The 24,458-nt window shown below is 36.2% G+C and overlaps 1 long non-coding RNA gene across 1 annotated transcript; it reads left to right on the top strand.

The window, feature by feature from the left end:
- The first annotated feature begins 308 nt into the window (after window positions 1-308).
- LOC140120435 (uncharacterized) lies at window positions 309-7,654 on the top strand. The gene is made up of 3 exons (XR_011853786.1): window positions 309-625; window positions 6,205-6,420; window positions 6,742-7,654. It is a non-coding gene; the product is annotated as an uncharacterized lncRNA (long non-coding RNA).
- Window positions 7,655-24,458: the final 16,804 nt, after the last annotated feature.

Below are 24,458 nucleotides of genomic sequence, written 5' to 3'. Positions count from 1 at the left end.
AGAATTGAATCAAAGATACTGGAGCATCCACAACCATGGGGTTACTAGATGCTCCAGTATCTTCCACACAACTCTTTTTTTCTGGATGTGAGAATAGAACCTGCCGCACCCTGATGGTGTTTCCAGATCACGGAGTGGACCACCATCCATTCCATAGTAGCGGTTATGTACCTAGCATAACTCATTAAGGGGAGTGGACACCCACCCTTGTCAGCACAGTAAACATTCAATGACTAGCAGCAGGGTCTGGCCCGCCGGGGGGCCGGTGAATCCCCCGGTGGGCCCCGACTCCTGTCACTATAGCATGGGCCTTTAATCGAGGCTGCTCCTCTACTACTAACAATAGTATTTGCATCATTCAGATGCAAGTACTATTTCTTACAGCACCGCGCAGGACCTCCTGTGCGGCGCTGCTGTGACACAGGAAGCCCTTGCTAGCGCTTCCTGTGTCACTACCACAGAAGCAGCCAGAGGAGCGAACAGGAGGAGGAACAAGGGGAAGGAAGCGCGGGAGCACCACATTCAAATCTGTGGCTGCTCTCCCTGGAGGTGCCCCAGGAGGGCCTGCTGCACAGAGGAGACAGCTCCATCCACTGCCTGACCTGGACCTGCTGCTGGATATGAGGTAAGTGTAATGTGTAATGTGTATATGTATGTGTCTTCACTGTGTATGTGTGTTTTGTCATGTGTATATATGTGTGTACAACATGTCCTGTGCTTGTATATAGACTGATAACATGTAATAGCCTAATATATAGGTGTAATGTGTTCTATATGTGTGTGTATATAATGGTATAACATGTATTAGGTGTGTGTATATATATATATATATATATAGGTGTCATGTATGTGTATATACAGGTTTTACATGTGATATATGTGTGTATATGCAGGTATACCATGTAAAGGGTGTAGATATAGGTGTAATGTGTGTGTGTATATACAGGTATAACATGAAATAGGTTTATATATAGGTGTAATATGTAATGTGTGTGTATATTTATATATAGTGATTGCTGGGGGAGCTGTATATAGTGATTGCTGGGGGAGCTGTATATAGTGATTGCTGGGGGAGCTGTATATAGTGATTGCTGGGGGGGCTGTATATAGTGATTGCTGGGGGTGCTGTATATAGTGATTACTGGGGGAGCTGTATATAGTGATTACTGGGGGAGCTGTATATAGTGATTGCTGGGGGAGCTGTATATAGTGATTGCTGGGGGTGCTGTATATAGTGATTGCTGGGGGAGCTGTATATAGTGATTGCTGGGGGTGCTGTATATAGTGATTACTGGGGGAGCTGTATATGGTGGTTGCTGGGGGAGCTGTATACAGTGATTACTGGGGGAGCTGTATATAGTGATTACTGGGGGAGCTGTATACAGTGGTTGCTGGGAGAGCTGTATATAGTGATTGCTGGGGGAGCTGTATATAGTGATTGCTGGGGGAGCTGTATATAGTGATTGCTGGGGGAGCTGTATACAGTGATTACTGGGGGAGCTGTACACGGTGGTTGCTGGGGGGGGGCTGTATATAGTGATTGCTGGTGGAGCTGTATACACTGATTACTGGGGGAGCTGTATACAGTGATTACTGGGGGAGCTGTATACAGTGATTACTGGGGGAGCTGTATACAGTGATTACTGGGGGAGCTGTATATAGTGATTACTGGGGGAGCTGTATATAGTGATTACTGGGGGAGCTGTATACAGTGATTACTGGGGGAGCTGTATACAGTGATTACTGGGGGAGCTGTATACAGTGATTACTGGGGGAGCTGTATATAATGATTTCTGGGGGAGCTGTATATAGTGATTGCTGGGGGAGCTGTATACAGTGGTTGCTGGGGGCTGTATACAGTGATTGCTGGGGGAGCTGTATACAGTGATTGCTGGGGGAGCTGTATATAGTGATTGCTGGGGGAGCTGTATATAGTGATTACTGGGGGAGCTGTATACAGTGATTACTGGGGGAGCTGTATATAGTGATTACTGGGGGAGCTGTATATAGTGATTGCTGGGGGAGCTGTATATAGTGATTGCTGGGGGAGCTGCATACAGTGATTGCTGGGGGAGCTGTATATAGTGATTGCTGGGGGAGCTGTATATAGTGATTTCTGGGGGAGCTGTATACACTGATTACTGGGGGAGCTGTATACGGTGGTTGCTGGGGGAGCTGTATACAGTGATTACTGGGGGAGCTGTATACACTGATTACTGGGGGAGCTGTATACAGTGATTACTGGGGGAGCTGTATATAATGATTGCTGGGGGAGCTGTATATAGTGATTGCTGGGGGAGCTGTATATAGTGATTGCTGGGGGAGCTGTATACACTGATTACTGTACGCTGTATATATTTTGTACTACATGGCGGTACACTGTATGCATTTTGTACTACATGGCGGTACACTGTATGCATTTTGTACTACATGGCGGTGCACTGTATGCATTTTGTACTACATGGCGGTACACGGAATGCATTTTGTACTACATGGCGGTACACTGTATGCATTTTGTACTACATATTACATATATGGGGGGGGGGGGGGGGTCTCTCTATGGCTCGCCTCGGGCAGCATAAAGGCTTAAATTCTTCACCCCTGTATTGGAGGCCCCTGCCAATGGCTGCAATAGTACTCGATGAGGCCGGAAGCGGACGCTTGGGTACTATCACTGAGTGCGTGCACCGCACTCAAACCTTAGATGCTGGAGGGAATGGCAGCATGTATGGGGCGGGGGCCTTAATAAAATATGGAGGGGGGATAGCAGTTTGCATGGGGGGCATTAATAAAATATGGAGGGGGGGATGGCAGTGTGTCCGATCAGTATTGTAGTCCCTGACTTACCTTCTAGTGTGAGACTGCTCTCAGCTTATATACTGTTATATCTATAGGGTCAGAGAGCCAGGTATAACTTGTCTATGTGGCGCAGGGATGCCAGAGAAGGGTTATTGTCATCAGTTCTTATAAAGGTTTTCAGCATTTCCTTATTGGAAGGTTGGTGCAGTGCGAACACTTACATCCCTAACCACAGCCCAGCCACCAGCAGAAAGCCCTGGAAACCAGGGGTAACTCTTATACTATCCCTAACCACAGCCCAGCCACCAGGAGAAGCCCTGGAAACCAGGGGTAACTCTTATACTATCCCTAACCACAGCCCAGCGACCAGCAGAAAGCCCTGGAAACCAGGGGTAACTCTTATACTATCCCTAACCAGTGCCCAGCCACCAGCAGAAAGCCCTGGAAACCAGGGGTAACTCTTATACTATCCTTAACCACAGCCCAGCGACCAGCAGAAAGCCCTGGAAACCAGGGGTAACTCTTATACTATCCCTTACCACAGCCCAGCCACCAGCAGAAAGCCCTGGAAACCAGGGGTAACTCTTATACTATCCCTAACCAGTGCCCAGCCACCAGCAGAAAGCCCTGGAAACCAGGGGTAACTCTTATACTATCCCTAACCACAGCCCAGCGACCAGCAGAAAGCCCGGGAAACCAGAGGTAACTCTTATACTATCCCTAACCACAGCCCAGCGACCAGGAGAAGCCCTGGAAACCAGGGGTAACTCTTATACTATCCCTAACCACAGCCCAGCCACCAGCAGAAGCCCAGGACACCAGGGATAACTCTTATACTATCCCTAACCACAGCCCAGCCATCAGAAGCCCTGGAAACCAGGGGTAACTCTTATACTATCCCTAACCACAGCCCAGCCACCAGCAGAAGCCCAGGACACCAGGGATAACTCTTATACTATCCCTAACCACAGCCCAGCCACCAGCAGAAGCCCTGGAAACCAGGGGTAACTCTTATACTATCCCTAACCACAGCCCAGCCACCAGCAGAAGCCCAGGACACCAGGGATAACTCTTATACTATCCCTAACCACAGCCCAGCCATCAGAAGCCCTGGAAACCAGGGGTAACTCTTATACTATCCCTAACCAGTGCCCAGCCACCAGGAGAAGCCCTGGAAACCAGGGGTAACTCTTATACTATCCCTAACCACAGCCCAGCCACCAGCAGAAGCCCAGGACACCAGGGGTAACTCTTATACTATCCCTAACCACAGCCCAGCCACCAGCAGAAAGCCCTGGAAACCAGGGGTAACTCTTATACTATCCCTAACCACAGCCCAGCCACCAGCAGAAGCCCAGGACACCAGGGGTAACTCTTATACTATCCCTAACCACAGCCCAGTCACCAGCAGAAAGCCCTGGAAACCAGGGGTAACTCTTATACTATCCCTAACCACAGCCCAGCCACCAGCAGAAGCCCAGGACACCAGGGGTAACTCTTATACTATCCCTAACCACAGCCCAGCCACCAGGAGAAAGCCCTGGAAACCAGGGGTAACTCTTATACTATCCCTAACCAGTGCCCAGCGACCAGCAGAAGCCCAGGACACCAGGGATAACTCTTATACTATCCCTAACCACAGCCCAGCCACCAGGAGAAGCCCTGGAAACCAGGGGTAACTCTTATACTATCCCTAACCACAGCCCAGCCACCAGCAGAAGCCCAGGACACCAGGGATAACTCTTATACTATCCCTAACCACAGCCCAGCCACCAGAAGCCCTGGAAACCAGGGGTAACTCTTATACTATCCCTAACCAGTGCCCAGCCACCAGGAGAAGCCCTGGAAACCAGGGGTAACTCTTATACTATCCCTAACCACAGCCCAGCCACCAGCAGAAGCCCAGGACACCAGGGGTAACTCTTATACTATCCCTAACCACAGCCCAGCCACCAGCAGAAAGCCCTGGAAACCAGGGGTAACTCTTATACTATCCCTAACCACAGCCCAGCCACCAGCAGAAGCCCAGGACACCAGGGGTAACTCTTATACTATCCCTAACCACAGCCCAGTCACCAGCAGAAAGCCCTGGAAACCAGGGGTAACTCTTATACTATCCCTAACCACAGCCCAGCCACCAGCAGAAGCCCAGGACACCAGGGGTAACTCTTATACTATCCCTAACCACAGCCCAGCCACCAGGAGAAAGCCCTGGAAACCAGGGGTAACTCTTATACTATCCCTAACCACAGCCCAGCGACCAGCAGAAGCCCAGGACACCAGGGGTAACTCTTATACTATCCCTAGCATTAATGCCCTGAGGTGATATCACCACTGCAGCCCCTGTACACAAACCAAGAGCCGAGCTTAGCCTCTGCATCACTGCCCCCGCTAGTGCTTACAAATTCCCTCATCCCAGAATATTTATATGCAGTAGTAGGTGGGCCCCCAAAATCAATTTCACTGGTGGGCCCCAGGCACCCCAGTCCGACCCTGACTAGCAGTGTTGCCCTATGAGCGCTTCTCCCCCGATCCTAGGATCAGTGTTAGACTTAGGTGACCATGTGCCCCCAAGACGTCCCAGGCCCTGGGCGGCCGCCTCAAACAGCCCATATTATGACTATAAGTTCTAGCAATCTGTAAAAGATATTTAAAAGAAAGTTATTTCATTCTGAGGTTCTTAGCGCACAAATGTATGTACATTGTGCGAGCCCATCTGCCACGTCAAGGCGACCTCACTCAGATGGGTCCCTACACTAACACTTTACATGTATACTAGGATCTAGTGTTACTGCACTGCAAGGTAATACGGCATAAGGAGGTCAGGAAGTGGCTACTAAGGTAAGTGAGGGCAGATCAGTAACACTAACATAGACTGAACGTGCAGTATACACCATGTGCTCTTATATACAGACCTTTTACAGGGCCCCCGTTCCCATGTTAGGTTCATGTTGGACTGGAGAAGGTGCAATCACTGGCCTCACAAATGGTCACCCTAACTGTAAGGCACCATTTGTGTATCGGTCACTGATGAGGCCGATTATTGACTGCACTGAAAATAAATGAAATGTCAGAACTTCCAGACCAGCAAGAACTGAAAACCTCTACCAGAGCTGGAACAGGAGACCTATAAAAGGTGGGGGTTTAACATTTTAGGGTTAGTCACACAATCCCACAGTATAAGGTCAGCTCTATTTATATTCTCCTCTCCTATAAGTAAAGTGTTAGTGTAGGGACCCATCGTAATAAGACCACCGGGTGGTTGATGGGATGAGAAATTTTATAAAAATCTGTTCTCTATTTACTTAAAATCACCATAAAGTTAAACATTATCAATTATATCCTAACAGTTACATTTGACACTGAAGATTTATCCAATGAATAGATTTTTTTACCCCCTTACAGACGATGTCCCGGATCCAGAATTTTTTGTATATGGGGGTATAATAGTAAGAAACAAGCTATTCTCACCTCTTTTCAGAGCTCTGGATCAGTATGGCGCCTCCAGTCTTTGGTGGCCAATGTATGTATACATGCGCTCAGTGGTGACCTCAATAGTGCGCATCCGCAACAACTACAGCTACAGGTCAAAGTGGAGCTTCAGAAAGACAAGAGTATAAGGTGAGTGCTGGTATTATACTTCCCCTGGGCCTATATAGAAGAAAACCCTGATCCTGGGGAACCCCTTTAATTACACTTATTTAATATATGTGAATAACACTTTAGGTATATACAGTTGCCCTTTTTCAGGCTACTACAACCCAGACTCCACTTTTGGGCGTTTTGGGGCGCAGAATGAGCAGGGTAGGACAAGTGCAGTTAGGGCCTGAACGCTAGGCCCGCCACATTTACTATAATCAAGAGCAAAAAAACTCGACCAGTTCAGACCTGGTCTGGTATTTGGGGTAAAGAAGAGACTATATTATACTATTTTGCTTACAGGTCAGAACTGGTGGAGTTTGCGGAGTTTATTCACATCGAGGCCGGGACCTCTTGGTGAATACGGGCGTCGGAGTGCCGGCGAGGATGAATGAATCTGCACCATTGTGCTCCTGCGACTATTCTACTACAAGCTGAACCAGCCTTGGTGGTCAGAAAAAGTCGCAATTCCAAGTTGCACGACCAGGAATTGTGACTTTTGCATGCCTTCTATGCTACAAAGCAAAGCATGATAAATTCCCTAGGTTTTTTTTAATAACTATACTTAGGATAAGTCATCGGCAGTAGATTACAGGAATCCTTGACAATCACTTGTGTAAACTGAAGAGGTAGTTGTGTAAACTGCTACTACGACTACACTACTTACCAAGCACAGTGCTAGACATTGTATGGTGGCTGTTCTGGGTATTGCACCTCAGCCCTATTCACTTGAATGGGACTGAACTACAAACAGACCATGGGGAAGACAGCACAGACTTGAGAAACAGAAGCAAAATCGCTTCAATAAGATGATCGTGGGGAGGGGGGGGGAGCGCTTTGGGCTGGACACTCACTACTACTGATGACTAATTCCTAAGGGTTGAGCAGTATTTTAGTCCCAGAAAACTCCTAATTAATCATCTCCTCAGATTACTACTGTTACTACTATATAAATACTATCTATACAAAGAGTTACCTGGTAAATACCATATTGAATATGTTTCTTCCTCTATTGCTCTTCTCTCTATACAATCCTAAGCCTGGCCAGACACTATACTGACCTGCATAATAGGATATATACACCCCCTATAATAATTATATATACCCCCAATAATAACTATATACAGTCCCTTTATAATAACTACATACAGCCTCCTATAATAATGATATACAGTCCCCCTATAATAACTATACAGTCCCTCTATAACTATATACAGTCCCCCTATAACAAGCATACACACACCCCTATACTAACTATAGACAGTCCCCCTATAACTATATAACCCCATATAATAACTATATAGAGACTCCTATAATAACTATATACAATCCCCCTATAACTATATACACCCCTATAATAACTATACAGTCCCCCGATAAAAACTAAATACACACCCCCTATAATAACTATACGCTCCCCCTATAATAACTATATACAGTTCCCCTATAGTAACTACATGCAGTCCACCTATAATAACTATATACAGTCCCCCTATAATAACTATACACACCCCCTATAATAATTATATACATTAGAATCCTCCTATAATAACTATACTCACCCCTATAATAACTATATAGAGACTCCTGTAATAACTATATACAATCCCCCTATAATAACTATATGCACCCCTCTAAAATAACTATATAGTCCCCTAGAATAACTATATACACTCCCTATAACAACTATATACACACCCCCAATAATAACTATATACAGTCTCTTTATAATAAATATATACCATCCCCTTATAATAACAATATACAGTCCCTCTATAACTATATACAGTCCCCCTATAATAACTATATACAGTTCCTCTATAACAATATACATTCCCCATATAATAAAAATATACAGTCCCCCTATAATAACAATATACAGTCCCCTATAATAACTTTATACAGTCCCCCTAAAATAACTATATACAGTTCCTCTATAACTATATACAGCCGCCCTATAACTATATACACCCCCTATAATAACTATATACACACCCACTATAAAAATCATATAAACCCCCAATAATAACTATATACAGTCCCCTTGTAATAATGACATACAGTCCCCCTATAATAACCATATATAGTCCCCCTGTAATAACTATACACCCCCCCTATAATAAATATATACAATCCTCCTATAATTATTATATACAGTCCCCTTATAATAACTACATACAGTTCAACTATAACTGTATACAGTCCCCATATAACTATATACACCCCTATAATGACTATATAGATACTCCTATAATAACTATATACAATCCCCCTATGATAACTATAAACATATCCCCAATAATAATTATAAACAACCCCTATAATGACTATATACATTCCCCCTAAAATAACTTTATACAGTCCACCTATAATAACTATACACACCCCATACAATAACTTTATACAGTTACCCTATAGTAACTACATATACTATCCCCCATAACTACTATATACAGTCCCCATATAATAACTATATACAGTCCCTCTATAACTATATACAGTCCCCCTAAAGCAACTATATAAACACCGCCTATAATAACTATATACAGTCCCCTATAATAACTTTATACAGTTTCTCTATAACTATATACAACCCCATAAATAACTATATAGACACTACTATCATAACTATATACAACCCCATATAATAACTATACACACCCCTCTATACTAACTATATAGTTCCTTATAATAACTATACACACACCCTATAACAACTATACACACCCCCTATAACAACTATATACACCCCCCCCCCTAAAATAATTATATACATCCCCAATAATAACTATGGTCAGTACCCCTATAATATCTATATACATTCCCACTATAATAACTATATACAGTCCCCCTATAACTATATACACACCCCCTATAATAACTGTATAGAGACTCCTATAATAATTATATACAGTTCCTCTATAACTATATACAATACCTCTATAACTATATAAACTCCAATAATATTTATATAGACACTCCTATAATAACTATATACACCCTTCTATAATAACTATATAGTCCCCCTATAATAACTATATAAACCCCTTATAACAACTATATACAAACCACCTATAATAATTTTATACACACCCAATAATAACTACCCTGTTTCCCCGAAAATAAGACAGTGTCTTATATTAATTTTTGCTCCTAAAGAGGCGCTAGGTCTTATTTTCAGGGGATGTCTTATTTTTCCATGAACAAGAATTTACATTTATCATTGAACAAAAAAATCAACATTTCTGGCATCCTTATGGCTCTCCAAACTCTGAATTTCATGCTGTATTTCTTGTGACTCCATTTCTATTAGAATCATTGGCCCCAATCTCTCATGTTTAGTAAAAGCACTTCCCATAAATGACCCCTTCTTATCCTGGTAGCTGCTGGTATCACATCTGCAGCACAACAGTCAGTGATTTGCTTCCATGAATTCTTCCCCATGTCACAACCTTCTGCAGCATCTAAAAGATTTCCTAATACTAATTATATGGCGCGAGGGGAGCTGTAGCAATGACTGCCGCTAGGTCTTATTTTCAGGGGAGGCCTTATATTTCTAAGCCTGAACAAAATTGTACTAGGTCTTATTTTCAGGGGATGTCTTATTTTAGGGGAAACAGGGTATATACAGCCTCCTAAAATAACTATATACAGTCCCGATATAATAACTACATACATTCCCACCATACTAAATATGTACATTCCTCTACAATAAATATATACACCCTCTATAACAACTATATACCGTCCACCTATAATAACTATACACACTCCCTATAAAAACTATATACAGTCGCCTTAAAAAAACAATATACAGTCCCACTATAATAACTATACAAACCCCCTATAATAACTATATACAATCCTACTGTAATAACAATATACAGCCCCCTATAACAAGTATATACACTCCCTATAATAATTATATACAGTCGCAATGTAACAACTATATACACACCGCCGATAATAACGATATACAGTCCCCCTATAACTATAAACACCACGTATAATAACTATAAAGACACTCCTATAATAATTATATACAATCCCCCTAGAATAATAACTAAATATACTTCTCTATAATAACTATATAGTCCCCTATAATAACTATATACACCCCCTATAACAACTATGTACACACCCACTATAATAATTATATACACCCCCAATAATAAATATATACAGTCCCCCTATAACTATATACACCCCCTATAATAAATATATTGAGACTCCTATAATAAGTATATACAATCCCCCCTATAATAGCTATAAACACCCCTCTATAATAACTATATAGTCCTCCTATAAAAACTATATACACCCCCTATAACAACTATGCACACATCCCCTATAATAATTATATACACCCCCAATAATAACTATATACAGTACTTCTATAATAAAGATATACAAACCGCATATAATAGCCATATAATTTACCCATATAACTATATACACCCCCTGTAATAACTATAGAGAGACTACTATAATAACTATATACAATCATCCTATAATAACTATATAGTCCCCTGTAACAACTATATACACACCCCCTATAATAATTATATACATCCCCAATAATAACTATATACGGTCCCCCTATAACTATATACAATCCCTCTATAAATATATACATTCCCCTTATAACAACTATATACACAACGCCTATAACTACATACAACCCCCCTATAATAACTATATACAGTCTCCCTATAATTATATACACCCCCTATGATAACTGTATAGAGATTCCTATAATAACTATATACATTCCTCCTATAATAACTACATACAGTCCCTCTATAACTATATACAGTCCCCCTATAATAACTATGCACACCCCCTATAATAACAATATACAGTTCCCCTATAATAACAATATACAGTCCCCCTATAATAACTATATACAGTCCCTCTAGTTCTATATACAGTCCGCCTATAACTATATACAACCCCTATAATACCTATATTGAGACTCCTATAACAACTATATACACACCCCTATAATAACTATATATAGAACCTCTATAGCTATATACACCCCTATAATAACTATATAGAGACACATATAATAACTATGTACAATCCCCCTGTAATAACTATATACAGTCCCCCTATAACTATCTACACTCCCTAAAATAACTCTATGCATTATTCTATAATAACTATATACACCCCTCTATAAAAACTATATAGTTCCCTATAACAACTATATACACCCCCTAAAACAACTTCATACACATCCCCTATAATAAGTATATACACCCCCAAAAATAACTATATACAGTCCCCCTATAGTAACTATATAAAGTCCCCCTATAAAAACTACACACCCTCTATAATTACTATATACAGCCCTCCTACAATAAATACATACATTCCCCCTATAATAACTATACAAACTCCCTATAATAACTATATACAGTCCAACTATAATAACTATACACACTTCTTATATTAAATATATACAGTCCTACTATAATAACAATATACAGCCCCCTATAAAAAGTATATACATCCCCTATAATAACTATTTTCAGTCCCCCTATAACAAATAAATAGACACCGCCTATAATAACTATATACAATCCCCCTATAATAATAAATGTATACAACCATCTATGATAACTATATAGTCCTTTATTATAACTATATACACCCCCTATAACAAGTATGTACACACCCCCTATAATAACTATATATGCCCCCACACCCCCAATTGTAAGTATATACAGTCCCCCTGTAATAACTATATACAGTCCCTCTATAACTATATACAATCCCGCTAAAAAACTATATACACACCCCCTATAATAACTATATACATACCCCTAAAACTTTATTAAACCCCTATAATAACTATATAGAGTCTTCTATAATAATCATATATAACCCCCCTATAATAACTATATACACCCCTCTATAACAACTATATAGTCCCTTATAATAACTATGTATACCCCCTAAAACAACTATATACACACCCCCTATAATAATTATATACACCCCCAATAATAACTATAAACAGTCTCCCTATAATAACTATATACAGTCCCCCAATAATAACTTTATACAGTCCCCTTATAATAACCATATTCAGTCCCTATATAACTATATGCATTCCCTCTATAACAACTATATACACACCGCCTATAATAACTATATACAGTCCTACTATAATAACTATAAACTGTCCCCTATAATAACTATGTACAGTTCTTCTAAACTATATACAGCCCCTATAATAATTATATACAGCCTGTATAATAACTATATAGAGACTCCTATAATAACTATATACAAACTACCTATAATAACTATATACACAACTCCTATAATAATTATATACACCCCCTATAATAACTATATAGAGTCCCCCTATAATAACTATACACACCCCCTAAAATAACTATATACAGTCCCCCTATAATAACTATACACACCCCTATAATTACTATATACAGTCCCCCTATAACAACTATATACACACCGCCTATAATAAATATATACAGTCCCACTATAATAACTATATACAGTCTCCCTATAAAAATATATACTGTCCCTCTATAACTATATAAAGTCCTCTTATAACAACTATATACACAACGCCTATAATAACTGTAACTATATACACCCCCTTTAATAACTATATAGAGACTCCTATAATAACTATATATAGTTCCCCTATAATAACTATATACAGTGCCTCTATAACTTTACACATTCCCCGTATAACAACACCACCTAAAATAACTATATACAGTCCCCCTATAACTATATAGAGCCCCTATATAACAACTATATACATGCTGCCTAAAAAAACTATATACAGCCCCCTATAATAACTAATACAGTTCCCATATAATAACGATATACAGTCCCCTATAACAAAATATATAGAGAATCCTAAAATAACTATATACAGTACCGCTAAAATAAATATATACAGTTCCTCTATAACTATATACAGTCCTTCTATAACAACACCGCCTATAATAACAATATAAAGTCCCCTTATAACTATATGTACCCCTATAATAACTATATACACCCCACTATAATAACTACATAGTCCCCTAGAATAATGATATACACCCCCTATGACAACTATATACACACCCCCTATAATAATTATATACACCCCCATTAATAACTATATACAGTCCACCTATAATAACGATATACAGTCCCCTTATAATAACTATATACAGTCCCTCTATACCTATATGCAGTCCTCTATAACGACCATAAACACACCCCTATACTAACTATATACAGTCCCCCTATAACTATATACACCGCTATATAATAACTATAAGTCCCATATAATAACTATATACACCCCCTATAAAAACTATACACACCCCCTATAACAACTGTATACACGGCCCCTATAACAATTATTCACCCCCAATTATAACTATATATAGTCCCCCTATAATAACTACATAGAGTCCCCCAATAATAACTATACACACAAGCTATAATACATACATACACCTCCTATAATAAATATATACAGTCCCCGTATAATAACTACATGCATTCCCCCTTATAATAACTGCATACAGTCCACCTATAATAAATATACACACCCCCTTTAACAACTAAATACATTCCCCCTGTAATAACTATACACACCCTGTATAATAACTATATGGAGTCCCCCTATAATAACTATATACAGTTCTCTTATAATAACTAAACACACCCCCTATAATAACTTTATACAATCCTCCTATAATAACTACATACAGTCCCTCTATAATAATTATATACAGTCCCTCTATAGTAACTACATACAGTCCCCCTATAATAACTATATACAGCCCCCATAAAACAACTATACACACCTCCTAAAATAACTATATACAATCCCACTATAATAACTATATACAGTTCCTCTATAACTTTATACAGTCCCCATATAACTATATACAACCCTATAATAACTAAATAGAGACTCGTATAATAACTATATACATTCCCCCTATAATAACTATATACATATCCCCAATAATAATAATAATAAAAAAAACACCCCTTATAATGACTACATACAGTTCCCCCATAATTACTACATACAGTTCCCTATAATAACTATATACAGTCCCCCTATAAAAACTATATACAGTCCCTCTATAACTATATATAGTCCCCCTATTACAACTATATAAACACCACCTATAATAGCTATATACAGTCCCTCTACAAAAACTTTATACAGTTTCTCTATAACTGTATACATAATTCTATACACCCCCTATATTCAGTCTGCCTATAACTATACACAACCCCTATAATAATTATATAGAGACTCCTATAATAATTATATACAACCCCCCTATAATAACTATGTACACACCTATATAATAACTATATAGTCCCCTATAATAACTATATACAATCCCCCTATAATAACTATACACCCCCTATAATAATTACATACACCCCCTATTATAAATATATACAGCCCCACTATAATAACTATATACAAGCCCCCTTTAATAACTATGTCCCCCCCTAAAATAACTATACACAGTCCCCCAATGATAACTATATACAGTCCCCTTATAACAACTATATACAAACTGCCAATAATAACTATATACAGTTCTTCTATAATAACTATAAACAGTCCCCTTATAATAACTATATACAGTTCCTCTATAACTATATACAGTCCCCCTCTATCTATATACAACCCCTATAATAACTATATAGAGACTGCTATAATAGCTATATACAATCCACCTATAATAACTATATACACCCCCTATAATAACTATAAACAGTCCCTCTATAATAACTATACACACCTCCTATAAAAACTATATACAGTCCCCCTGTAATTACTATATACAGTGCCCCTATGATAAATATATACAGTCCTACTATATTGAATATATACAATCCCCTATAATAGCTTTATACAGTCCCTTTATAGCTATATACAGTACCCCTATAACAAATATATACACACCACCTATAATAACTATATACAGTCCCTCTATAATTATATACACCCCCTATAATAACTATGGAGAGACTCCTATAATAACTATATACAATCCCTCTATAATAATTATATGCACCCCTCTATAATAACTATATAGTCCCCTAAAATAACTGTATACACCCTCTATAACAACTATATACACACCTCTATAATAATTGTATTTAGTCCCCTTATAATAAGTAATTAAAGTCCACCTATAATAAATATACACACCGCCTATAATAACTATATGCAGTCCCCCTATAATTATATACACCCCCTATAATAACTATGGAGAGACTCCTATAATAAGTATATACAATCCCCCCTATAATAATTATATACACCCCTCTATAATAACTATATAGTCCCCAATAATAACTGTATACACCCTCTATAACAACTATATACACACCCCTATAATAATTATATTTAGTTGTCATATAATAACTACATAAAAAACCCCTATAATAAATCGACACACCCACTGTAACAAATATATATAGCTCCCCTATAATAACTATATACAGTCCCCCTATAATAACTATATACAATCCCACTATAATAACTATACACACCCCCTATAATAATAATATACTGTTCTTCTATAATAACTACATAAAGTCCTCCTATAATAACTTTATACAGTCTCCCTATAGTAACTATACACACCCCCTATAATAATTATATACTGTCCTACTATAATAACTTTATACAGTTTCCCAATTACGCTATATACACACCCCATATAATAACTATATCCAGTCCCCATACATCAACTATATATACAACGCCTATAATAACTATATACAATCCCCCTATAACTATAAACACCCCTATAATAACTATATAGAGACTCCTATAATAACTATATACGATCCCACCTATAATAACTATATACATCCCTCTATAATAACTATATAGTCCCCTATAATAACTATAAATACCCCCTATATCCACTATGTACACACCCCCTATAATAATTATATACACCCCCAATAATAATAACTATATACAGTCCTTCTATAATAACTATATACATTCCCCTATTATAACTATATACAGTCCTCCTATAACATATATATACACAACGCCTATAATAACCATATAATTTCCCCCTATAGCTATATAAACCCCCTATAATAACTATATAGAGACTCCTAAAAAAACTATATACAATCCCCTATAATAAATTTATAAAACCCCTCTATAATAACTATATTGTCCCCTATAATAACTATATACACCCCCTATAACAACTATATACACACCCCATATAATAATCAAATACAACCCCAATAATAACTATATACAGTCCCCCTAATAAAAACTATTTACACAGCCTATAATAACTATATACATTCCTACTAAAATAACTATAAACAGTCCCCCTATCATAACTATATACAGTTCCTGTAACTAAATACAGGCCCTATAATAACTATATACAGCCCCTATAATAACTAAATAGAGACTCCTATAATAACTATATACAAACTACCTATAATAACTATATACAGTCCTACTAAAATAACTATATACAGTCATCCTATAAAAATATATGCTGTCCCACTATAACTATATACAGTCCCCTTATAACTACTGTTTACACACCGCCTATAATAACAATTTAAAGTCCCCCTATAACTATATACACCCCCTATAATAACAATATACAACCCATATAATAACTACCGGTATATACAGTTCTTCTATAATAACTAGATAAAGTCCCCCAATAATAACGTTATACAGCCCCCCTATAATAACTATACACACCTTCTATAATAACTATATACAGTCCTACTATAATAACTTTATACAGTCCCGCTATAACAATTATATACACACCCCCTATAATAACTATATACAGTCCCCCTATAATTATATACACCCCCTATAATAACTATGGAGAGACTCCTATAATAACTATATAAAATCCCCCTATAATAATTATATACACCCCTCTATATTAACTATATAGTCCCCTATAATATCTAAATTCACAATCTATAACAACTATATACACACCCCCATAATAACTATATGCAGATCTTCTATAATAACTACATAAAGTCCCACTATAATAACTATACACACCCCATATAATAACTATATACAGTCCTACTATAATAACTTTATACAGTCCCCCTATAACAACTATATGTACACCGCCTATAATATCTATATACAGTCCCCCTATAACTATATACACCCCCTATAAAAACTATATAGAGACTCATATAATAACTATATATGATCCCACCTATAATATCTATATACACCCCTCTATAATAAATATATAGTCCCCTATAATAACTATATACACCCCCTATAACAACTATGTATATAATAATTATATACACCCCCAATAATAACTAAATACAGTCCTTCTATAATAACTATATACAGTCCTCCTATAGCAACTATATACACACCGCCTATAATAACCATATAATTTCCCCCTATAACTATATAAACCCCCTATAATAACTATATAGAGACTACTATAATAACTATATACAATCTCCCTATAATAATTATATAAAACCCCTCTATAATTACTATATAGTCCTCTATATTAACTATATACATCCCTATAACAACTATATACACACCCCCTATAATAATTATATACACCTCCAATAATAACTGTATACAGTCCCCCTATAACAACTATATACAGTCCCCCTATAACAACTATATGCACACTGCCTATAATAAATATATACAGTCCTACTATAATAACTATATACAGTCCCGCTATAATAACTATATACAGTTCCTCTATAACTATATACATCCCCTATAATAACTATATACAGCCCCTATAATAACTATATAGTATCCTATAATAACTATATACAAACTACTTATAATAACTATATACACAACCACTATAATAATTATATACACCCCCTATAATAACTATATAGAGTCCCCCTATAAAAACTATACACACACCCTAAAATAACTATATACAGTCCCCTATAATAACTAAACACACCCCTTAATCATAACTATATACAGTCCCCCTATAACAACTATAAACAAACCGCCTATATTAACTATATACAGCCCTACTATAATAACTATATGCAGTTCCCCTATAAAAATGTATGCTGTCCCTCTGTAACTATATACAGTCCCCTTGTAACAACTATTTACACACCGCCTATAATAACTATATACAGTCCCCCTATTACTATATACACCCCCTATAATAACAATATAGAGACTCCTATAATAACTATATGCAGTTCCCCTATAATAACTATATATTGTCCCTCTATAACTTTATACAGTCCCGCTATGATAACACTGCCTATAACAACTATATACAGTCACCCTATAACTATATACAGCCCCTATAAAAACTATATACAACCCCTATAATAACTACGAAGAGACTGCTATAATAACTATATACAAACTACCTAATATAACTACATAAACAACTTCTATAATAATTATATACTCCCCTATAATTACCATATACAGGCCCCCTATAACAACTATACACACTCTATAATAACTATATACAGTCCCCCTACAATAACTATATAAAGTCACCCTATAACCATATACAGTCCCCCTATAACAATTATATACACACTGCCTATAATAACTATATACAGTTCTACTATAATAACTATATACAGTCCCCCTATAATAACTATATACAGTCCCTCTATAACTATATACAGTCCCCCTTTAACAACTATATATAGTCCCCCTATAAATCTATATACCCCTATAATAACTATATAGAGACTCCTATAATAACTATATACAGTCCCCCTATAACAACACTTCATATAAGAACTATGTAAGGTTCCCTTATAACTATATACACCCCCTATACTAACTATATACACACCCCCTATAATAATTATTTAGACTACCAAAAATAACAATATACAGTCCCTTCATAATAACTATATACAGTCCCCTATAAAGACTCCTATAATAATTTTATAAAATCCACTTATAATAACTATTTAAACCCCTATATAATAACTATATAGTCCCCTATAATAACTATATTCACCCCCTCAAAGAACTATATACACACCCCCTATAATAATTATATACAACCCCTAATTATAACTATATGCAGTCCCACTATGCTAACTACATAGAGTCCCCTGATAATACTATACACACACCCTAAAAAAATAATATACACCCCTATAATAAATATATACAGTTCCACGATAATAACTATACACCCCCCAATAATAACTTTATACAGCCCCCTTATAATAACTATATGCAGTCCCTCTAAAACAACTATATACACACCGCCTATAATAACTATATACAATCCTACTTTAATAACTATAAACAGTCCCCCTCTAATAACTATATACAGTTCCTCTATAACTATATGCCGTCCCCCTTTAACTATATACAGCCCCTATATTAACTATATACAGCCCCTATAGTAACAGTATAGAGACTCCTATAATAACTATATACAAATGACCTATAATAACTATAAACACAACTCCTATAATAATTATATACACCCCCTATAATAACTAAATAGAGGCCCACTATAATAACTATACACTCCCTAAAATAACTATATACAGTCACCCCATAATAACTATACACACCCCTATAATAACTATATACAAACCCCCTATAACAACTATATATACAACACCAATAATAACTATATACTGTCCCCCTATTAAAATATATACTTTCCCTCTATAACTATATAAAAACCCCTTATAACAACTGTATACACACCGCCTATAATAACTATAAACAGTCCCCCTATAACTATATACAGTTCCCCTATAACTATATACAGTCCATCTATAACTTTATACAGAACCCCTATAATAACACTGCCTATAATAACTATATACAGTCCCCCTATAATAACAATATACAGCCCCTATAATACCTATATACACCCCTATAATAACTATATAGAGACTCCTATAATAACTATAAAATATCCCACCTATAATAACTATATAAACCCCTCTTTGATAACTATATACACCCCCTATAACAACTATGTACACACCCCCTATAATAGTTATATACACCCCCAATAATAACTATATTCAGTCCTTCTATAATAACTATAGACAATCCTCCTATAACAACTATAAGCACACCGCCTATAATAACCATTTAATTTCCCTCTATAACTATATCAGCCCCTTATAATAACTATATAGAGACTACTATAATAACTATATACAATCCCCCTATAATAACTATATAAAACCCCTCTATAATAACTATATAGTCCCCTATAATAACTATATACACCCCTATAACAACTATATACATGTACCCTATACTAAGTATATACACCCCCAATAATAACTATATACAGTCCCCCTATAACAACTATATACACACTGCCTATAATAAGTATATACAGTCCTACTATAATAACTATAAACATTCCCCCTTTAATAACTATATACAGTCCCTCTATAACTATATACAGTCCTATTATAATAATTATAAACTTCCCCCCTATAATTGCTATGTACAGTTCCTCTATAATTATATAACGCCCCTATAATAACTATAAACAGCCCCTATAATAACTATAAACAGCCCCTATAATAACTATATAGAGACTCTTATTATAACTATATAGTCCCCTATAATAACTATATTCACCCCCTCAAAGAACTATATACACACCCCCTATACTAATTATATACAACCCCAATAATAACTATATGCAGTCCCACTATGCTAACTACATAGAGTCCCCGGATAATAACTATACACACCCCCTATAAAAATAATATACACCCCTATAATAAATATATACAGTACCACGATAATAACTATACACCCCCCAATAATAACTTTATACAGCCCCCTTATAATAACTATATGCAGTACCTCTATAACTATATACAGTCCCTCTAAAACAACTATATACACACCGCCTATAATAACTATATACAATCCTACTTTAATAACTATAAACAGTCCCCCTCTAATAACTATATACAGTCCCCCTATAACTATATACAGCCCCTTTATTAACAATATAGAGACTCCTATAATAACTATATACAAATGACCTATAATAACTATATACACAACTCCTATAATAATTATATACACCCCCTATAATAACTAAATAGAGTCCCACTATAATAACTATACACCCCCCCCCCCTAAAATAACTATATACAGTCACCCCATAATAACTATACACACCCCTATAATAACTATATACAAACCCCCTATAACAACTATATATACAACACCAATAATAACTATATACAGTCCCCCTTTTTAAAATATATACTTTCCCTCTATAACTATATAAAAACCCCTTATAACAACTGTATACACACCGCCTATAATAACTATAAACAGTCCCCCTATAACTATATACAGTTCCCTTTTAATAACTATATACAGTCCATCTATAACTTTATACAGAACCCCTATAATAACACTGCCTAAAATAACTATATACAGTCCCCCTATAATAACAATATACAGCCCTTATAATTACTATATACACCCCTATAATAACTATATAGAGACTCCTATAATAACTATAAAAGATCCCACCTATAATAACTATATAAACCCCTCTTTGATAACTATATACACTCCCTATAACAACTATGTACACACCCCCTATAATAGTTATATACACCCCCAATAATAACTATATTCAGTCCTTCTATAATAACTATATACAATCCACCTATAACAACTATATGCACACCGCCTATAATAACCATTTAATTTCCCCCTATAACTATATCAGCCCCTTATAATAACTATATAGAGACTACTATAATTACTATATACAATCCCCCTATAATAACTATATAAAACCCCTCTATAATAACTATATAGTCCCCTATAATAACTATATACACCCCTATAACAACTATATACACGCACCCTATACTAAGTATACACACCCCCAATAATAACTATATACAGTCCCCCTATAACAACTATATACACACTGCCTATAATAACTATATACAGTCCTACTATAATAACTATAAACATTTCCCCTTTAATAACTATATACAGTCCCTCTATAACTATATACAGTCCTATTATAATAATTATAAACTTTTCCCCTATAATTGCTATGTACAGTTCCTCTATAATTATATAACGCTCCTGTAATAACTATAAACAGCCCCTATAATAACTATATAGAGACTCCTATAATAACTATATAGAAACTACCTAAAATAACTATATACACAACTCCTATAATAATTATATACACCCCCTATAATAACTATATAGAGCCCCCCTATAAAAACTATACACACCCCCTATAATAACTATATACTGTCCCTCTATAAATTTATTCAGTCCCACAATAACTACACCGCCTATAATAACTGTATACAGCCCCTATAATAACTATATACAGCCCCTATAATTACTACGAAGAGACTGCTATAATAACTATATACAAACTACCTATAATAACTACATAATCAACTCCTATAATAATTTTATACACCCCCTATAATAACTATGTACAGTCCCCCTATAATAACTATATGAAGTCCCTCTATAACTACATACAGTCCCCCTATAAAAACTATATACACACCTCCTTTAATAACTATATAAAGCCCCCATATAATTATATACACCCCCTATAATAACTATATAGAGACTCCTAAAATAACTATATACAGTCCCGCAATAATAAATGTATACTGTCCCTCTATAACTATATACAGTCCCCCTATAACAACCATATAAACACCACCAATAATAGCTATATACAGTCCCCCTATTATTCCTTTATACACTTTCTCTATAACTGCATACAGCCCCCCTATAACTCTATACACCCCCTATAATAATTATATACACCCCCAATAATAACTATATATCGTCCCCCTATAACAACTATATACAGTCACTCTATAAATATACACAGTCCCCCTATAACAACTATATACACACTGACTATAATAACTATATACAGTTCTACTATAATAACTATAAACATTCCCCCTATAATACATATATACAGTCCCTCTATAACTATATACAGTCCCGCTATAACAACTATATACACACCGACTATAATAACTATACACAATCCTACTATAATAACTATACACAATTCCCCTATAATAACTATATACCGCCCCCCTTTAACTATATACAGCCCCTATAATAACTATATACAGTCCCTATAATAACTATATAGAGACTCCTATAATAACTATATACAAACTACCTATAATAACTATACACAACTCCTATAATAATTATATACACCCCTATAGTAACTATTGTAGAGTCCCCCTATAATAACTATACACTCCTCTAAAATAACTATATACAATCCCCCTATATTAACTATACACACCCCTACAATGATTATATAGTCCCCCTATAACAACTATATACAGTCCCTCTATAACTATATACAGTCACTCTATAACACCTATATACACACTGCCTATAATAACTATATACAGTCCTATTTTAATAACTATAAACATTCCCCCTATAATTACTATGTACAGTTCATCTATAACTATATACAGCCCATAAAATAACTATATAGAGACTCCTATAATAACTACATACAAACTACCTATAATAACTATATACACAACTCCTATAATAATTATATACACCCCCTATAATAACTATATAGAGTCCCCCTATAAAAACTATACACACACCCTAAAATAACTATATAGAGTCCCTCTATAATAACTATACACACCCCCTATAATAACTATATACAGTCCCCCTATAAAAAAATATGCAGTCCCTCTATAATGGTATACAGTCCCCCGATAACAAATATTTACGTGCCGCCTATAATAACTATATACAGTCCCCCTATAACTATATACACCCCCTATAATAACAATATAAAGACTCCTATAATAACTATATACTGTCCCTCTATAACTTTATACAGTCCCACAATAACAACACCGCCTATAATAACTATATACAGCCCCTATAATAACTACAAAGAGATAGAGATATACAAACTACC

Source organism: Engystomops pustulosus, chromosome 3 (genome assembly GCF_040894005.1).
Source record: "Engystomops pustulosus chromosome 3, aEngPut4.maternal, whole genome shotgun sequence".
In the NCBI taxonomy this organism is placed as follows: Eukaryota; Metazoa; Chordata; class Amphibia; order Anura; family Leptodactylidae; genus Engystomops; species Engystomops pustulosus.
The sequence above is the reverse complement of the archived record's forward strand: the minus strand, read 5'-3'. Positions and strand labels throughout refer to the sequence as shown.